Source organism: Abramis brama (assembly GCF_963993115.1).
Source record: "Abramis brama genome assembly, chromosome: 11".
Classification (NCBI taxonomy): Eukaryota; Metazoa; Chordata; class Actinopteri; order Cypriniformes; family Leuciscidae; genus Abramis; species Abramis brama.
Window position 1 is genome coordinate 16,986,825 of NC_139973.1, and position 19,176 is coordinate 17,006,000.

General features: G+C 35.8%; 1 protein-coding gene and 1 long non-coding RNA gene across 12 annotated transcripts in view; one reads left to right on the forward strand and one right to left on the reverse strand.

Moving 5' to 3' along the window:
- The window catches only part of dlg1a (discs large MAGUK scaffold protein 1a), a 128,620-nt gene that overhangs the window by 97,493 nt on the left and 11,951 nt on the right, over positions 1 to 19,176 (reverse strand). The window lies entirely within an intron of this gene.
- Positions 364 to 10,833, forward strand: LOC311092850. Its single transcript, XR_014608319.1, has 3 exons — positions 364 to 504; positions 4,985 to 5,124; positions 10,467 to 10,833. It is a non-coding gene; the product is annotated as an uncharacterized lncRNA (long non-coding RNA).

The window sequence follows — 19,176 nt, forward strand, 5'->3', positions numbered from 1 at the left end:
GCCCGCCAATTGCTTCCACTAGCTCTGCCCGCTGCCTGCTCTTGACGGGCACCCTCATCTCTCGGCTCGGTCCGTGGAAAGGGGAGCAGAAGCAGCGACGTGGTGCCTTCATCCAGCGAGCCCTTGTCAGTTGAGTCCACCGCTCTTCCGTCCTATCTCTTCGCTTGACTTGACTCAATCGGTCCAGCAGATTAAAGCGGTCCTGAAGAGAGCTGTACTTGCGAGAGCTCTGGAGGAGCCATGCTGCCTGCCGTGACCAGGGGGTGTTGCGGTGGGAGAAGGAGGAGGAGCAGGAGGAGGGTTAAAGGGCAGCGGAGTGCACGGGGTCTCGTGTCACAACGCGAGGGACTCTCCGCGATCCATCAGCGCTGCTGCGCTTCCACCTATTGCAAAGGAACTGCTGCCATGACTCGGAGGAAAGAGGAGCAGGCTCGGACGGTCTCTCACTCAACTATCCAAACAAGACGCGCCGAGCGGTGCAAGAGAGAGAGCGAGAGAGGAGAGGTAAGCAGACTGGAGGGGGAGGGGCGAGCAATAGCATCGAGCTTATTACACAGTTCACTAGAGAGAAACTGAAGAGTTTTTAAACCGAAGGTTGCAGCATTCAGACCAGGGAAGGGGATCAAAATTATCTAGGCCATTTGGAGGTGAAAGGGAGGGACACATAATGCTTTCTCAACAAATTTACAAATCACAAGGACAACAGAGAAGGAAAGATACGGAATCAAACGGCAGCTAGTATGACCTCTGATGTGCAGTTATGAAGTCTGATCTCAAACAGCAACATGTCAGTTAAAAAAACAAAGATCTGAAACAGATGACAATAGTTCATCATACACAAGGATGCTTCATTCCCATGGCGGATAAATAACTAGAACCAATTGTTTTCTAGAGTTAAACAAAGTTCTAAAAATGTACTTGTGAATTTAGAAAATATTTTCATATTTGATTTGTCTGTAGCCTAATATGAGCAATATTCATGTCTGCATCACTATACTGTGTTCTGGAGAAATAATACAAAAAACGTCAGGCATCCTAGATGCTAATTTTCCCACAGAGGTAAAAGTAGTTTGAAGAAATATGCATGTCAAATATAAGTCATGACCAAAGAATTACTGAGGTGCTTGGTTTAAAGAGAGTGTGACAACCCTAAAAGGCTGCATGATTTGGGGGAAATATTGAATTCAGATTTTTCTGATAAAAATAGCAATTTCAAGGACTGCACAATAATAATAATAATAATAATAATAATAATAATAATAATAATAATTATTATTATTATTATTATTATTATTATTATTATTATTTACTGAAGACTCAATGATATGCGTGTAGAATCTGGTTTATTTCCTTTTTGCTGCTAAACAGTATGTGATTAGTTGGGAGAACATAATGTACTGTATTCACTGTATGGATATTTGCATATTTGAGTATTCTCTGCATTTATGAGAATCAGATCTGGCATCAAAGTCACAAGCACTCATTACAAGTTTGGGAGGATAGTTGGTGCATGTTGCGTTCCAAATTGCACATTATAAGCAACCCAAAACTCAAGATGCAGAAATGACTTTACTTGCACTGAAAAAAATTTGGAGTAGGATTTACTTGAAAAAAGCTTGCTAAGTTTTTTCACTCAGAAAATGCTAGTAAATTTACAAAGTTTGCCAAGTAAAAACCTAAACATATTTATCAGTAGCTTTAATTAGAAATCTTTAAGTTAAATTTACTTGGAATATGGAATTAAGTAAACTTTACTTAACCTAGTTACACTGTAAAAAATTTCTAACCCTCCCAAATCAAAAATTTCAAGTGACCGATAACATCTAAATTTTTCAATTGGCCCAAGTGAAAATCTTGTTGCAATAGTCTGTTAACATTGGCTCAATGAGAAATAATACGTCAGACTAATTGAAAAATTTAGATGTTATCGGTCACTTGAAATTTTTGACTTGGGGATGTAATTTTTTTTTACAGTGTAAGTGAAAGTAACAAAGAAAATAACTAAGTAATTTTAACTTGGCTAGTAAAAGGTAGTGATGGGCGGATCGATCCTGAAGTATCGATACTTCGATACTGACGTGGTATCAAAAAGGATCGATCCTCACATAAAAATATCGATTTTTTTTACCAGTAATTTTTTATTAATTTAGCACGCAATTCAGTGCCTAAAATAAGCTTCTAAGTGGAAAAATAAGCGAATGTTAGCGGATAATTGTGTAGGATAGAACTTTTTCTCCTAGTCATCTGGATACAAGACGAAACCAATCAATCACAGAGAGCGTTCGATGCTGGTGCTTCGCTGAGCTCACAGGCCCAGTGCGTTTGGGAAACGAAGCCTTGCTTAGATGACAGAGAAACAATCGGGAGTTATTTCGCAATAAACAAACCAAAAGTGTACATAACGGTTCAAAATGTTGACGTCAGTTAGATTTTAATGAAATTAATATTTTTATTCAACAAGGTTCGATGCATTAAATTGATCAAAAGTGACAGTCAAGGGTTTTACACTGTTAAAAAAAAATCTACTTCATATAAATGCTGTTCTTTCAACTTTGTTCATCAAATAATTCTGCATAAAATGTATCATGGTTTTCACAAAAATATGAAACTGTTTTCAACATTGATAATAATAAGAAATGTTTCCTGAGCAGCAAATCAGCATATTAAAATTAATTATCATCATGACTGGAGTAATGATGCCGAAAATTCAGCTTTGATCACATGAATAAATTAGTTTACTTTGGCATAGAAAACAGATAGACTATGTTAAATTGTAATATTACAGTTTTTACTGTATTTTTGATCAAATAAATGCAGAAGAGAATTAAAAATCTTACAGACCCCAAACTTTTGAACAGTAGGCTAGTACTAGTAGGCTAATACTATAATTAGGGTAGTTTTGTAAAAGTCACTGACTAATTACAGGCGAGTTGAGAGCACAAATCACAAAATATGTAGGCCTAGTAGTCATGAAAACATTTTCAGATTTATCATATTAATGATGCATTCACCTCATAAATCATGACACACTGCTCTAGCACAGGAAAGTGCATACAAGTTAAAGTGCATGCTTTTAAAATTAAAAAGTATTGGTATCGGTATCGATATCGGCGATACTGGCCCTGTATTTACTTGGTATCGGATCGGTACCAAAATTTGCAGTATCGCCCATCACTAGTAAAAGGTTGATTAATATCGATTTAGCTGAAATTTCCTTTGCATTACATTTCACTCAAACAATAATATTGAATTATACCAGTCATTTACAGTATGTGCTTTACTTAGATTATCTAAGTAATTTATACTACATCATGTCAGATGTTAAGCCTCAAATGCAAAGACCTCAATACTTGGTAGACAATACACAATGACGGTAACATTTGATGGATCATTTTTGTGTTTGAATGTGTCATTTTGAGCAGAAAATTTACTCGAAATGTCACAAAATGGCAAGTTACTAATCCTGACAACAAAAGCAATGATAAAACAGTGTAAATACAGCTGGAAAACAGTGAAAAATGAACCTCATTAATTATTCAAGTCCAGTGCATGATGGGAACCCCAGTATCAGAAAAGTTGAGTAATTTTTACTTAATTTTATTGAGTTGATATTTACGCTTTCATTTCTACTCGTTTGAATTAAGTACTGATATGGAATTTACTTAGTTTTTTTAATTCTTGCCTGAACTAACTTTTTCATGTAAATTACATTGTTTTTTTTCAGTAGTACTTCACCAAAAAAATCATTTTTTACAGTGTAGAACAGAGACGCTCTGAAACACCGAATTATGAGCTGCTCGCGTACAAGAGAACATAGTGCACGCTTCACTCTGAAACACACAGCGCATGTATTTATTTAATTAAATTGCAGCTTTTGGGATTGGATAAATCGCAGTAAACCATATTGCAATATTGGTTTTATTCCAATTCATTTTTCATTTTAGTCATACAGCCCTACCTAAAACTCTTGAGCTTCAAACAGACAACCTTTTTGGCTGATAATGTACATCAAAGATCAAACCAAAGGCAAAGCACAATTCCATGGACATGTTGCTTGAAAAAAAAATCTTGTCCTATCTGTAAAAATGAATGGCCAATAGTTTAATAGATACCATTAAATCTTAATTTTGTAAATTATGAAGCATTGGTATAGCAGCCCGTAATAAATCGGAGTGTGATCGTTTCTCCTCTGCCCCTCCTCCCTCCTGCCACACTACATCATTTGAACTGTTACATCATCAGAGTGCAGGGAGGCATGCAGATCCCAGACTACTACAGCACAAACACAGACTCAACCTCTCTATTACAAACAAAATCTGCATTTGTTGCAGGACATGGCAGCTTCATCTGGCTACAGGAGGAAAATCAGAAAAATCAACCTCTTCATTATACAGCAAAATGCTACTTATTCCATGTAGTAGTAGTAGTAGTAGTAGTAGTAGTAGTAGTAGTAAATCCTATAGTAGTTTTCTGTTCTTTTTTTTCATTCAATGTGACCACCTGAAAACTGGGAACTAAACAGGATATGCATTAATGTGTTCACAGAATTCCACTCATATTAACGGCCGTTACATCGTAAAGATAAGATCCACTGCTTCTCTGGTAAAAATATTTCTGTGTTTTTTAATGCATTAAGAACTGAAACACTATCCATCATCCAATCCTATCTTCAACAAAGTGATTTAATCTGGCAGTGTGACATTGGTGATATATACAATGACTTCTGGAGGAGTTCCGATCCAGAAAAAATTCATCATCCAAGGCTGAGGCTTATTAACTTCTAAATCAATCCCTCCCGCTGAGAGTTTCAAGGAGAAAAGGACGACGTGTACGTAAATCCATAAACTTGGCTTGGTGTTGAAGCATTTCTTCAAGCAAAAGTTTGTGTATTGCTGTGTGCTCAGCAGTTTCTGTGAGAACAATGAGGACGACTCCCTATAAATTGTGTACGCAGGCTGATGCTAATCATTTGACTGCTTTGCAGAAGCTCTCAGAGAATATCTAGATGGTAGACTGCTGAATTCCCATGATACCATCAAAGAATCAGATACCAGTAAGACTGAAACGGTGTGTGCCGAGAACCATGTCCATGAAGCGGAGAGAAACTCGTCTCTCATTGGCCGGGTGAGTCTTTGTTCCAAGAACTTCCAACATTCATTTATGCTGAAATTTGTCTTTCAGTACCTGGATGCCATAAAGAGAAAAGCCTATGTGATGACATGGTGGGAAAAGTTAAAAACTACAAAAGTTATCAAGGTTATGACAGATATGGTAATATACCATATGGAATATGGTCCCATAGCTCAGAAAATTCAGAGATAATTTAAAAGGTGAAGGTGACATTTTACAAGTCTGAAGTGTCAATCATTATAATCAGTCTATGTTATAATATACAATTATAAATATTTATTTATGTAAATAGTCACTTTGAAATGATTTTAACAAATAAATGGCAAGTACCACAAATAAATGTGAAATTTTTAAGTAGAAAAATTTAAATAGTAATTTCTTGTTATAAACATTCTTTACAGTGTAGGAATACAGTGTTAATTCCAACATGAACACTGTTTTAGCTGAAGAGGGCAGACATTAGATTAAACTTAATCCTACTGATTAAACGTAATTACAGTAGGAGTTATTTTTTAATCGTGTATTTGGTTTGGAGTATCTGCACTCTCTGGACTTAAGTGTTATGATGACACACAGTGGTCAGATATTAGTGTCGGACAGAAAAAGCACAGTTCAGGAAGAGGAACAGAAATGCGCTCATCAAACAATGTACTATCTAAATACCATGGACATGGTACATGAATATTGTAATTCTACAGTTCCATGGTATTTCTATATAATACTCAGTGAGACACTAAGTACTTTTCTTAAAGGAATCCAGGTGACAGGCCATTTATCTTCTCTATCATATCCTACAAAGAATGTCTGGAGGAGCTGAAGTGATGAAACCGGTCTGAAACAATCCAATTACGTTACAGCTTTGACATTAATGAAACAAAAGACAGAGAGATTTAATACATAAATAATCTATGTAACATTGGGCTGGACAAGGAGCATGTAAATATGTAAGACATATAGAGTAGGGATGTGCAAAATTACATATTTTCAAAATCAATTAGCCAGCGAGTTGCCGGAGCGACTAGTCGATTAATCAGTCTCACGGAGGCTCAGTCTGTATAATTAGGCTGGTGTTGAGTTCACCAGACGAGATTCTTACAAGACATTTACATGATGCTTCTTGCATAAAAAATAAAAAACCTAGACGGAGCGCAACGGAACGGAACAGAACTCAGGGTCTCAAGACTCATTTTTAAAAATTTACACACAGTCTTAAACACAACAGCATAGTGGGATGCTCAAACAACATGAATAGACTATAGATAGTTGGTCATGATTGACCATATGCACACACACAAAAAAAAAAAATTATATATATATATATATATATATATATATATATATATATATATATATATATATTATATTATATTATATTATATTATATTATATTATATATATATATATATATATATATATATATATATATATTATACACAGACTGGTAATACTTTACAATAAGGCTCTGTGTGTAAGATTATTCAATTTATTAGTTTTTAATAAAATTAAATGAAATTATCAATACTTTACCAGTATTTATGAATGTATATTAATGGTATTATATGCATTTAGTAATAATTATTTTAACATTTCAAGTTGTACGAATGAACTAACATTACTGTATTATGAATAAACATGAATTAATAAAAATAAAAAAAAAGTAAATGTATAGGCTAACTACAAATTCATTTTGATTAATAAATTGTTCATTACGGGGTTAGATAAACTGAAATATATATATATATATATATATATATATATATATATATATATATATATATAAAATTTCAGTTTATCTAACCCTGTAATGAAGAACAATTTATTAATATATAATAATATCACTATTTTATTTCAACTTATTTTATTTCAACTTGTCAAAGCAACGTCTCATTTTGTTTTACTTGATGTATTCAAATAGCAAAAACATTTAGACATTTAAAAAAAATTATAAATAATAATAATGACAAAAAGACAACAAAATTACTAAAACTTTCAAATGAAAATGGAAAATATAAAAATAAACCAATTCAAATATGAATTAAAAACTAGTATCTCAGTGATACTAAAATAAGAATTGTGCATATGTAAAATATAATAACACTTTGCATTTTTAAGATGTCTTCGGAAAAATGTAACACCAGAAATAAAATAAAATAAAATAAAAAAGTGTGCTAGAAAAGCATAAAGACCGCATAAAGAAAAATAGATCATGAAGAACATTTGTACCAACTCAACAGTCTCATTATTAACCTCAAGGGTAGACCATCTGTCAACTACATTCAAAAAAAGACTGCAGCTCAGCAAGCAGAGAGATGTGAAGAAACCAACCCTTCAAAACAGTACATTTAAACAGAAAGACATCCTGTTCCCAAACCTTGTTAAAAAGGCAAATAATTACAAATCTGCGCTTAATAATGAATACATACGGCTGTTAAAAATAGGTACTCTGATGACACTAGCACTGTGGCATTTGACAGTGGCTGCAGGGATGCGTTTTCAGCAGGAAATCATTAAGATTGACAGTTGTCAGGCTTCTTAGAATAACTGAGCCGCACTTAAGCCTGTTAACACTCCGGTACGGGATATACCTCGCAGGGGAAATACCTCACGGGTTCATTTAAGGCCATCTAACTGGAAACATCATGAGAGTCCCACACTTTTAGGAACATAGATGTGATGAAAGTAGTGGTCTGTCTTTCATGACAAAAACGAGATTATTCAGTCCAGCAAGTAATAGGCTTCTCATGCCCTCTCTTCTTTGATTTCCAGCCCACAGCAAGGTATAGAGTATGTTTAGGCCCTGTCTGCATGACTGACTCTTCCACACGGACGGTCCCACCCTCCCCGATCTGCAATCTGTCACACAGACGAACTGTTGCTTCTTCACAGCCACGTGGGAGCTCTCTGGGATAGCCCTGGTAACCTATGGCGACAGCTCTGGAGGGATCACTGCTATAAAGGCCTCTTTCTTTCCTACAATGCACAAAGAGCTTCGGTTTCACTTCTGGAAGAAGATGAGGAACTCCCCTCTGTGGTCAAAACGTGAAGCACAGAATCATTTTGACGATATACGACTTGTTTCTCACCGAGAAATGCAATGACATTAACAAACAACATTTATTAATTAACCCGTGCCATACTTTTTTTATGATGGCTTCAATAATTCTGCAAATGGCAGAAACAGTGCCTCGTCAAAAAAAATAAAAAAATAAATCACATTTGAAAAGATAATGAACAAAATCTATGAATATTACAAAAAAGTAAAGCCAACACAGGCAAAACAAACACAACAGCCTTGATAATACATTAACAATAGTTATTATGATATAAATCAATAGAAAAGCAATCTCATTGCTTTTCTATTGAGTGTAATGAGTAGTAAGTAGTGTGGCTCTATACCTTTCACAATGTCAGTTCACACAGCAACACATACTGTACACCGCCATTCTTGAACTAAGAGCAGCAGCGTTTCAACTTCTGAGATCAGAAAGATCCAGATTTTATTTAAGGTTTACTCTAAACTTGACCAGAACACAACCTGTGTTTTTCTCCCACCAAAAACTATTTCCTGGTTTCACTAGATACAGCAGAGGGCAGTGTTAAATTACTGAGACACTCAAGGATGAGAATATAAAAAAAATGTAGGGTTTTGTGTGCGTTCGCATGAAAGACTTGAATAAGGTACCGCACACATTTCTAAATAATCTGAAAAAATTCTCCTCATTTTTGTAATACTTTATATTCCCCCCAAAAATGTAAGAAGGTTCACATCTTTATTCTTAAGATTGTTGAAAAGATTCTTCATAAAAATCCTCGTAAACAATTTAGGATAACCTGCAACTTGTCATAAATCCCCAAAAGTAAGATCAATTTATTGGGTTGTTTCAAATTAATTATTGTCATTAAGCAATATTTCAACATAACACCGGCTACATATGATATTAGGAATGTGCACGAATATATTGACAGCAGTGCTTAATGTAAACAATGATCTGTCATGATTATGCGTGATGTGACTTCTTGTTAAATTCAGTAACAACTTTAGAAAAACCAAGTCAAATAGACAAATGAATGCAACAGACAACTCCATCTTGAGACAAACTAACTCAAAAATAACTTAAACATCAAGTGCTGAACTCCTGTCAAGTCAGTTGAAAATAGAGTGTACACGTATGATTACTACAGTAATCTGCAGGCCGCTCAAAAGACGAAACATTCTTATGAACTTCTTAAAAGTTATCTTATTAATGGTAAGATTTCTTAACTTCTTTCTTAAAGGATAACTGTCGCCAAAATGCAACCTAGGGTCTTTTTGTTAATCTACTTGATAATAAAAGCATAATTAGAATGGAAACGGCATTTTTAAGTTTGACCGTATTTTCGTTTTCGGTCAAATTGCCTTTTGAATGGGAGTGCTTGGGGCACTTCTATGATAGCATCAAAAATCGCTATTTTTAAAACACTAAGAAGGCTCGACACAACATGAAACTGTGCTCGAAGTATCACCAGGGGCTCTACACATGAACTCGAGCATTGAGAACATTGTTTGTGTACACAGAGTTTACTAAAAAGAAAGATTTTGAACAACTCACTGTAGCTGTGTTCGCCGGCATTTTGACAGTCAAAAATAGTCGAACTCCGAATGCAGCGTAACAGGGAGGAGAGAGGAAAGCGCCTAAAGCTTAGTTCCATATAAATTCACTGATAATTTGTTGTTTTGTCGTTAGTGAAAATCAATATTGACCTTGTATTTGAAAAAGGATGCTCATATAAGAAGCAATACTAAAATTCACAGTCAGTTTATTCGCATTCGGAGTTCGATTATTTTTGACTGTCAAAATGCCGGCGGACACAGCTACAGTGCGTTGTTCAAAATCTTTCTTTTTAGTAAACTCTGTGTACACAAACAATGTTCTCAATGCTCGAGTTCATGTGTAGAGCCCCTGGTGATACTTCGAGCACAGTTTCATGTTGTGTCGAGCTTTCTTAGTGTTTTAAAAATAGCGATTTTTGATGCTATCATAGAAGTGCCCCAAGCACTCCCATTCAAAAGGCAATTTGACCGAAAACGAAAATACGGTCAAACTTAAAAGTGGCGTTTCCATTCTAATTATGCTTTTAAATGAAAAGTTTGCCTCGGGTAGATTAATAAAAAGACCCTAGGTTGCATTTTGGCGACAGATTTCCTTTAAGGAGATTTTCGTGACTCCGGCGACTGTACTGTTGATTTTTTTTTCCTAATTTATAGTTCCAAAATCAATACCTTTATCTATTCTTTAACTCTTAAACTACACGTTGTCTCTCTGTCTGTAAACATGAAGGGATTGCATATCTTGCAGGTGGTGACCTATGAGAGCTCAAGCTGACTCATGACTCCTTCATATCACCTCCAGCCCTTCCTGCCGCCCACACCGAGCAAAACCACGCTGACACCACTCCATCAGTCCAGCCCACAGAGCTCTCAGCAGGAAGAGACACCTCACCGTTCTGCAAGCACACTCACTTCAAACACAGAGTTCGACATTGAAAGAAATCAGAATAAAACGAGTGCTGCTAGGATCATATCAACTCCAAATGTACAGCCACTAAATTGTCTAAATGACCCTTGCAGCTGATTTCCAAGCTTTGCTAGTTTCATATGGTTTCACCACACAGGTTCTGTATTACAATATATGAATTACAATATGTTACAATAAATGAATACAGAAAAAAAAACTCAAAAGTGTTGGGGAAAGTTACTTTTAAACGTAATGTTACAATAACTTGTTACTCTCTAAAAAAGTAACTTGTTACTTTTTATGGAAAGTAATGTGTTAAGTTACTTCTGCATTTCTAACCTGGCTGAAGCTCGCTCTCTTCCAAGCCTTGCAAGTGTGTGTGTGTGTGTGTGTGTGTGTGTGTGTGTGTGTGTGTGTGTGTGTGTGTGTGTGTGTGTGTGTGTGTGTGTGTGTGTGTTTTTTTTTTTACTCAGAAGTGTTTAATGCAGTAACGCATTCAACAACACAGCCTACAACATACAAGATCAAAAGATCTCTACAAATTACAGGTTATATTACCTACTGTACAACTCTTTATATTGAAAGTAATGCATTTTGTTACTTTTGTACTTGTTTGGTGGGTAGTCTAAGGCCTAGAGGTTGAAATTTAGAAGTTTATTTGAAAATAAAACTACATGAAGAAAATTCACTGACCATTGAGATAATAAAGAGTGCAATGTAGAGTGCTAAAAAGAGAGCTAAAGTCATTCTGAAATTAGATAATTGTCAATGAAATTAGAATCAATTTCTCCTAGTTCATAATAACAGATAATGCTGGTTTAATATTTTGTGCATAATTATTAGCAAGATCATTTTAATTCAGTAGTTTGATGCAACATGTTTAAGCAAATTAAACTGAAAAGTAACTTTTTTTTAAAAAGTAACTCAAATATTAATGTGTACATTTACAAAGTACATGTTACTTGTAATCGTTACACCAACAGTGGTCGTGAATATTTAAACTGATTTGTTTATTTATTTATGTAGTGTATTAAGCAGAATAATATAGTCAGCTGGTCATTATCGCAAAATAAAATACATTATCCTCGACATACTGATGAGATTATAAAAAAAGATATTCAAATTCTAAAAAAAACGGTTAAATGCAGCTGAACATCATTTATGGTTTCACTGACGCCACAATATAACGGTCCTATAATCATAGTTTACAAATCCAGGGGAACTGACAGGAAACTCCTTAAAAATAGAGCTGCTTCAGTTGACTAAAATATATACTGAATCCCCTTTCTAATGTGGTGTGGAGATGACCACAAACTGTACGAAAAAAAGTTTTTTTTTTAGAAAGCTGGTGTCCCAAATGCATCTCCTTATGGGAAGAATAAGTAAAAGTGAATAAAACTGTCCAAATTCAGCACTACGTATTACTTTTCTTTATTTATTTTTTCACACCCTTAGGTTTTTAGCCAGACCACAAGAATAGGCCAGTGCTGCATCTTACATTCTTTAATGCCTTCCAAATGTAAACACAGATTCTGTGCATGTGATGTACTGAACATTGCTGTTGTGAATTAGTTATTTATTTTTGTATCATGCATCATGTGTCAGGAAAAAAAATATGTACCAGTGAAAATGTTAGCGAGCAAAAATTAGGGGCAATGTCCCACTGGGTCAATAGAAAAAAAAAATCCTTACTGTTGAGCCCAGTTATAAAACATTGATGTCCTGAAAAAATAATAACTAGATCATTCTGTCTCCTCTACATATGATTAAGTCACTCATATTTTTACACTTACCACAGAAGCAAGCTGTTAAACCTGTCATGATCAAGAGGAAATGACATTTCATCACATATCCTGAAAAACAGTTTGCCCTGGAAACTAGATTTCTGACTGTCATTAAAAGTACATGCTTGACTTGAACAGTCGCTTTATTAAATGTTCTCTGAATCTCAAAGTGATATTCAAAATCTATTTGCTTTGGGCCAGTAAATACATGAACCTTCCTTGTTATTAACAAATCCCTCATATTCAATAAAACAAACACAGACATATCAAAATGATGATGAATGGTTTGTGGTTCGATGATGAAACAAGTTGCAGAGCTGAAAAAAGCAGCAGTTTGGCCAGACCCAGGGAAACACACCCTGCTATGACATGTGACACTGGGAGGACATGGAGCACGATGCAATAACTCAGAGCAAATCACAGGACAGACAAGACAGGCAGTTGAGGGATTTGGATTTGTCTAGGCATGGGACATTCCTAAAATGGCTAGTTCATAACTGACTAGTGGGCGTGTTGTCTGACCACTTGTTGGTTTTAAAGACCTTTATAATAAGCCTGATTTAGCATCCACTGCACCAGCGTTACTTTATTATGACTGGGATACTATTATATATATATATATATATATATATATATATATATATATATATATATATATATATATATATATATATATATATATTTTTTTTTTTTTTTAGTTGTGTGCTTATCATTTTTATTCGTTTTTTTGTCTATATAATTAAGTTTTAGTTTTAGTATAATGGCTGTAATTAAATAGGTTTACTTTTTAATATTTTATTTTTTCTTTACACAATACTCATGGTGCAAGACACCAAAAAAAAAAAAAAACATCAGCTCAAGATGCAACAGATTGGCCAAAGACATCTGTCTCCATGTGTACACAGACCAGCATTCTTAAAATGTACAAAATTTAAAGTCTAAGAGCCAACCTCATCCTCTGTAGATTGTATTGGCTGACAATTTGTTCTTGTATCCACTACAAGGTACTAAAATTTGTTTATTCATTATTTGTTTGTGAAGTGAACTTCAGCAGTAGATGGGCTATATATATATATTAACCTGCCATTTAAAATAAAATACTACATTCAAGGAGGAGCTAATAAAAAAATCAGTGAGTTAATCTGACTGGTCATTTCAGCTACAGTTGTGAGAGCTGCAAAATAAATTCTGAATGGCTGCACATAATGCTCCTGACAGAATCAATGCCCTGGCTGTATGCATTATTCACTGACTCAAAGGAAACCAGAAGATGATGAATATAACTCCAAGTAGATCCTGGCATCTCAGTGACCAAGGAACACGTTATACATGTTACATAACAGGCCCAGTCAGATTTCTGATGTACAATACCATTCAAAAGTTTGGAGTCTTTATGATGTTTATTTTTCTTCTTCAAGTCTCTTATGCCCACCAATGCTGCATTTATTTTATCAAAAATACAGTACAAACAGTAATGTTGTGAAATATTATTACAATTTAAAATAACTTTTATATTTTAATATATTTTAAATTGTAATTTATTCCTGTGATGGCAAAGCTGAATTAAAAGCTCCAGTTACTCCAGTCTTCAGTGTCACATGATTCTTTAAAAATCATTCAAATATTCTGATTTGGTGCTCAAGAAACATTTCTTTATTATTATTAAACCAATATTGAAACCAGTTGAGCTGCTTAATATTTTAGTGGAAAGTGAAACCATTATTTTTTTTTACTGAGCCCAGACTTTTGAACACCACAACATGTTTCCCTCAACACTCAGTCCGCCCTTTCTTCTAAACTCTCGTCTTCCATCACAATCATGTAGTCCTTCCCCAAACACACAGCAGTTCCCCAAGCTGTGTAATGTATACTCATATATTACAGTAATGTAAATCAGTCTTAGCACAGTACATCACCAGTGTTGCCAAGTTTTGCTAGAGAAATAAGCGACCTGGTCTGAAAAAACAAGCCCAAAATAAGAGACCCCTGGTTTTGGGGGTGGGGTCTGCAGAGGACGCCAACCGGTCTGCCACAACAACAGATAAACGCTTTCTCTCGCGCATTCAAGTGGGCAAATAAAGCAATCTGCGAACAGAAGTGGTGTATTTCTAAAAAACAAGCCCAGTCGCATATGAGCGGACTTGGCAACTCTGTACATCGCCCCTGTGCAGCTGTATTTCAGGAGAGTTTGTGTGAAGTCCCCTGAGAGTGACTTCAAGGACTGTGGTGATGCTTAAAATATGCAATGTACAATGGCCAGCAGCATAAAACAAGCTGACAGTCTTACTCTACATACTCACACACTGACAGGTAATTTATTTGTCTCAGACCGGAGGGGTCACACTCAGGGGTGGGCAGCCGCCTCCAGCTCCACCGCAGGTGTCTCATTAGATTGCCTGTGCTGCCTTGTCAACTCCACTGGAGTTAAACTATAAGAGTACAGCAATAGCACAACACATACTACACAGTCCTGTGTCTTCTTCCTGTCTCTGGTCCAGCAGAGTACAACTTCATCAGGACATGACTTGTTCTTACTTTAGTGGTAATAGAACTTGATTGATTACACCAAGTCCTAGTTTAAAATTTAAAGGGATATGACATTTTCAGATTTACATACACTATAAAAACATACTGTACAGGGCTTGACATTAAGTCTTTTCATGTGCCAAGTAACCATTTACTTGTCAGAGTAAAAAAGTTGCTTGTCTGGATTTGTTTATTTTTTTATAGATATAATTTATTCTGAAGCAATATTCTCATCAGTGTTCAATCAGCTTTGATATATTTAAATCTGCATAGTGTAATATATGCACCTTTAAAGGGAGCATAAAAGCACCTTTGAAAGCACCTTTTTATAGGCAGTACGTTGTTAACGGAGTTGTGTGTGTGTGCGCTCACTGCGCTGCAGTAATTTGTTTAGATTTCTCCTCGAGAGGCCGTGCGAGCCTCAACAGAGCAACCTTGTTACTGTCAGTAATACATTTATTATCCACTATCGATCACAACTTGAAATATATGTAATAAAATCAGAATCATTCTCTCGTTTTAGTGATTCCCTAGTTATTTTTTTGTTATTGGAGTTCTAATTAGGCTACTTGTCCCTTCAAAAAAAATCCACTTGTCCCGGACAAGCATTAATGTCGAGCCCTGCTGTAGGTTTCAGACATAAAACAAAACATTTCACTGCAAAAAGAGCATTTTTTGAAACTCATTTCAAAAACTCCACCTTTTCGACTTTATCCATTGTGGTGGACATTTCCTAGCCTGGAAATCCAGACCTAAATCTAAAAGATTAATGGTCTGGCGTCTACTAATGAAAATCGGCAAGCTCGAAGGGCGGCACCAAGCATGCATTTGAAAATCTCACTGCACGCAATTGGAAAACACTACGACCAATCACAAGTTATCGCTTAGCTACCAGTGGAGCTAACTGGTAGATTAGACTCTTGCCGTATCCGGTCGGCAAAACAGCAAAAACGCCCTTCTTCAAAGGAACGATTCGAGCACCGTCTTCTGTTCCTCTTTTAGAGAAAAAGTCTAAATCTTTCATTGTAGCGGCCAAAGCCGTTCCAAACAACATCCATAGCCATCTTGCAATGTTTACTAATGACTTCGACATTGCAGCGCTGTCGTCATCTTGCCTCTGGCCCCCCTATATCAGATAACCCGATGTGATTGGTGCAGCTCAGATCGAGGGGCATATTTAATGAGCATCATTACTCGACACCAGAGTAACTCGCTGAGCAAATTCAACTTGTGCTCTCGCGAGAACTCTGGATTACCAGGGTAGACATTTCCATCTACCATCTCTTAAACAAATCATCAACCACACTTATGGCGTTTTTCCACTGCATGGTACGCTTCGGTACCACTTCTGTTGAGGTTCCAAGCGTGCACAATTTTTTTTAAACGACTTGCTTGAAAAAAGAAAAAAATAAACTTGAAAAAAAGAAGGTCAGTAGACGAGGTGCAGACGTTCCTCTCATTGGTAGCCGAGGAGCGGATCCAGCGAGAGCTGGATGTGGCGACCAGGAATTAAAATGTTTTTCAGCAACTATAACAATCAGCCTATAATCCCACCCACTTTGAAGCGGTACTACACTGCAGTGGAAAAGCAAAGCGAAGCGAGCAGCGCCGTGCCTCGCCGTACCATGCAGGGGTAAAACGCCATTATATAAAAGGTGAGCAGTGAGGTGATAAGCTGAGAGATGCAATGAAATTAGCCAATCATAATCAAGAGGGCGATTACTGATGAGTCTTAAAGACAGAGCACCAAAACGGAGCGTTTCTAACAAAGCCACAATAAAGGTGGAAAACATTTTGCAAATATACAACTATTTTGAGTGCAAAAAAAATCTAATGCTATAAGGGAACCTCAGGAGTACATGAAAGCTATAATAAGAAGGAATGTCATAACCACTTTGATTGGGTCTTTTTGCAGTTGTTGTTAGCATGTTAAATGCAGATTGTTACCAACTACTTTCAAATGGAAAGTAGCTAAAGCCTGCTCGAAAAGTTCACTTAAATGAACATTTGTGTAGGGTTTAGGCTAAACTAATAGGCTAATAAATATGCTAAGTATGCTTGTATAACATCTCATGTAAAATAGTTTAAAAAGTTTGGATGACATTAAATGAGTACTCTTCCGTGTTTGATTAGCAATCATTTTAAGTGTTTTCAGACATCAGAATCATTTTTGGATCAGTGGTTGGACTCAATTCAATGAGGCTGACTGAACCGTTCATAACAACAGGTATGCATTTTCATTACACAGTATACATCCATACTTAAAGAATGCACTTCACCCACAGCCAAGAAACAAGTTCTTCACTGAATTCAGTACATACACTAGCATTCAAAAGTTTATGTCAGTAAGATTTTTTAATGTTCCTGAAAAACATTAAATAAAAGCATTTTTAAAAATAAAAATAAAAACAGTAAAATTGCCAAATGTTATTATAATTTTAACAAGTTTTAAAATGTAATTTATTCCTGTAACGGCAAATTTGAATTTTCACCATCTATTTAGCCATTATTCTTCATTGAATCTTCAGTGTCACATGATCCTTCAGAAATCTGATTTGGTGATTAAGAACCATTTCTTTTTTATTATAAATGTTACAAAAACAGTTGTGCTGCTTAATTTTTTGTTTGTTTGTGGAAAACGATTTTTTTTTTTTGTGGAAAATTTTGTACAAGATTATTTGATGAATAGAAAGTTGAAAGTTCAAAAGAACAGCATTTATTTGAAATTAAAAAAATAGTAACAATGCAAGTCTTTACTGACACTTTGACAACTTAATGCATTATTGCTGAACAATTCTTATTATAATAAGTTCTTACTGTAATAAGTAATAATTATTTCTTTCAAAAAAATCATACTGACCCCAAACTTTTGAACGATAGTGTACAATACCATAAATCAGATGCAGTTTGTGTCTAGCGGTTTTATAGCTAAGTGTTTGACCATCTCTGTACGTCTACTATGTTTGTGGAAATAGTGTTCCACAAGAGCAACAAATAGTGCTTCCTCAGTCCAAACTCAGGCAGACAGCCAACAGCATGATAGTCAAGACATAGCAGCTGGGGGTCTCACAGCACCAGACTAGATCTCCCCATACGCGTCACCCACTCGGCAAGCTCGCCATAGCGTACATGAAAGACAGAGAGAGAAAGAATGGGGACACAGAGTACCGCATGTAGTCACAAGAGTGAGATGAAGTCAGAGAACGCAAATGCTGGATGATCACATTCACCCTTCAAACCACTGCACAGCCAAAACTCAAATATCAAGACGAATCGTATATATAAACACAAATATCAAGATGAATCGTATATAAACACAAATGGAGAAAAAAATCATCAAAAAGCTGAAAAATCAAAAAAAAAAAAAAATTAGCAACAGCATTCAGCACTAATGTGTGTATGTGGGGGCAGTGAGAAATCCAGTGGAAGTGAATGGGAAGTGACTCATTAAGCGTGGAAGTGTGAGTGCAGAACTCACACACAGCGCCGGCGGCTCCCACCTGCTTTCACCCCAGCAGCTCTAGACACCGACACACACACACACACACACACACACACACACACACACACACACACACATCACCTCGCTGACCTCTGTGACCCCTGCTGACATCACAGTTCAACCACAGCGACACAACAAAGCACTGCCAAATGTTCATATTCAGGACAGAACACACAAGACGCTTCATACATTTTTCAGGTGATATAGCATTAGTTATTATGAGGACAATCTTTAACATTGAATCATTTCAGAATGGGCTTGTGTTTGAGAATGCAAATGCACTACTTATAAGAATGTCAGTTTGTGCTATATTTTCAGCTGACAGTCTTTCCTGCTGAAAGAAATAGGCTGTTAGAGGCAGGACTCGTGTAAACCCTCTGATCATACTTCTAAAGAGACCTACATTCTGAAGAACGAGACACAGAGATTCAAACTGGAACAAACAGCAACATCACTTCCTCCTCATGGTGCCACTTGCCCAAATTTCCGAAAAAAATCACTAATATTCCCATCGCCAGTAATTTTTAATTCACAGTTAGACATAACTGTAATAAGATACAATTCTTAACAACAAGATTTGTACAATAGTTGCTTCATTTGTACAGTATAGCCCATTATTATATTTGAAAAGGACCCCAAGTCTTTGAATGTCTAAAGAGTCTTTAAATCTCTTCATTTCACATAGCCTATACAGTACACAACATCCACATTTACATGATCCACACGAAAATACTAAACA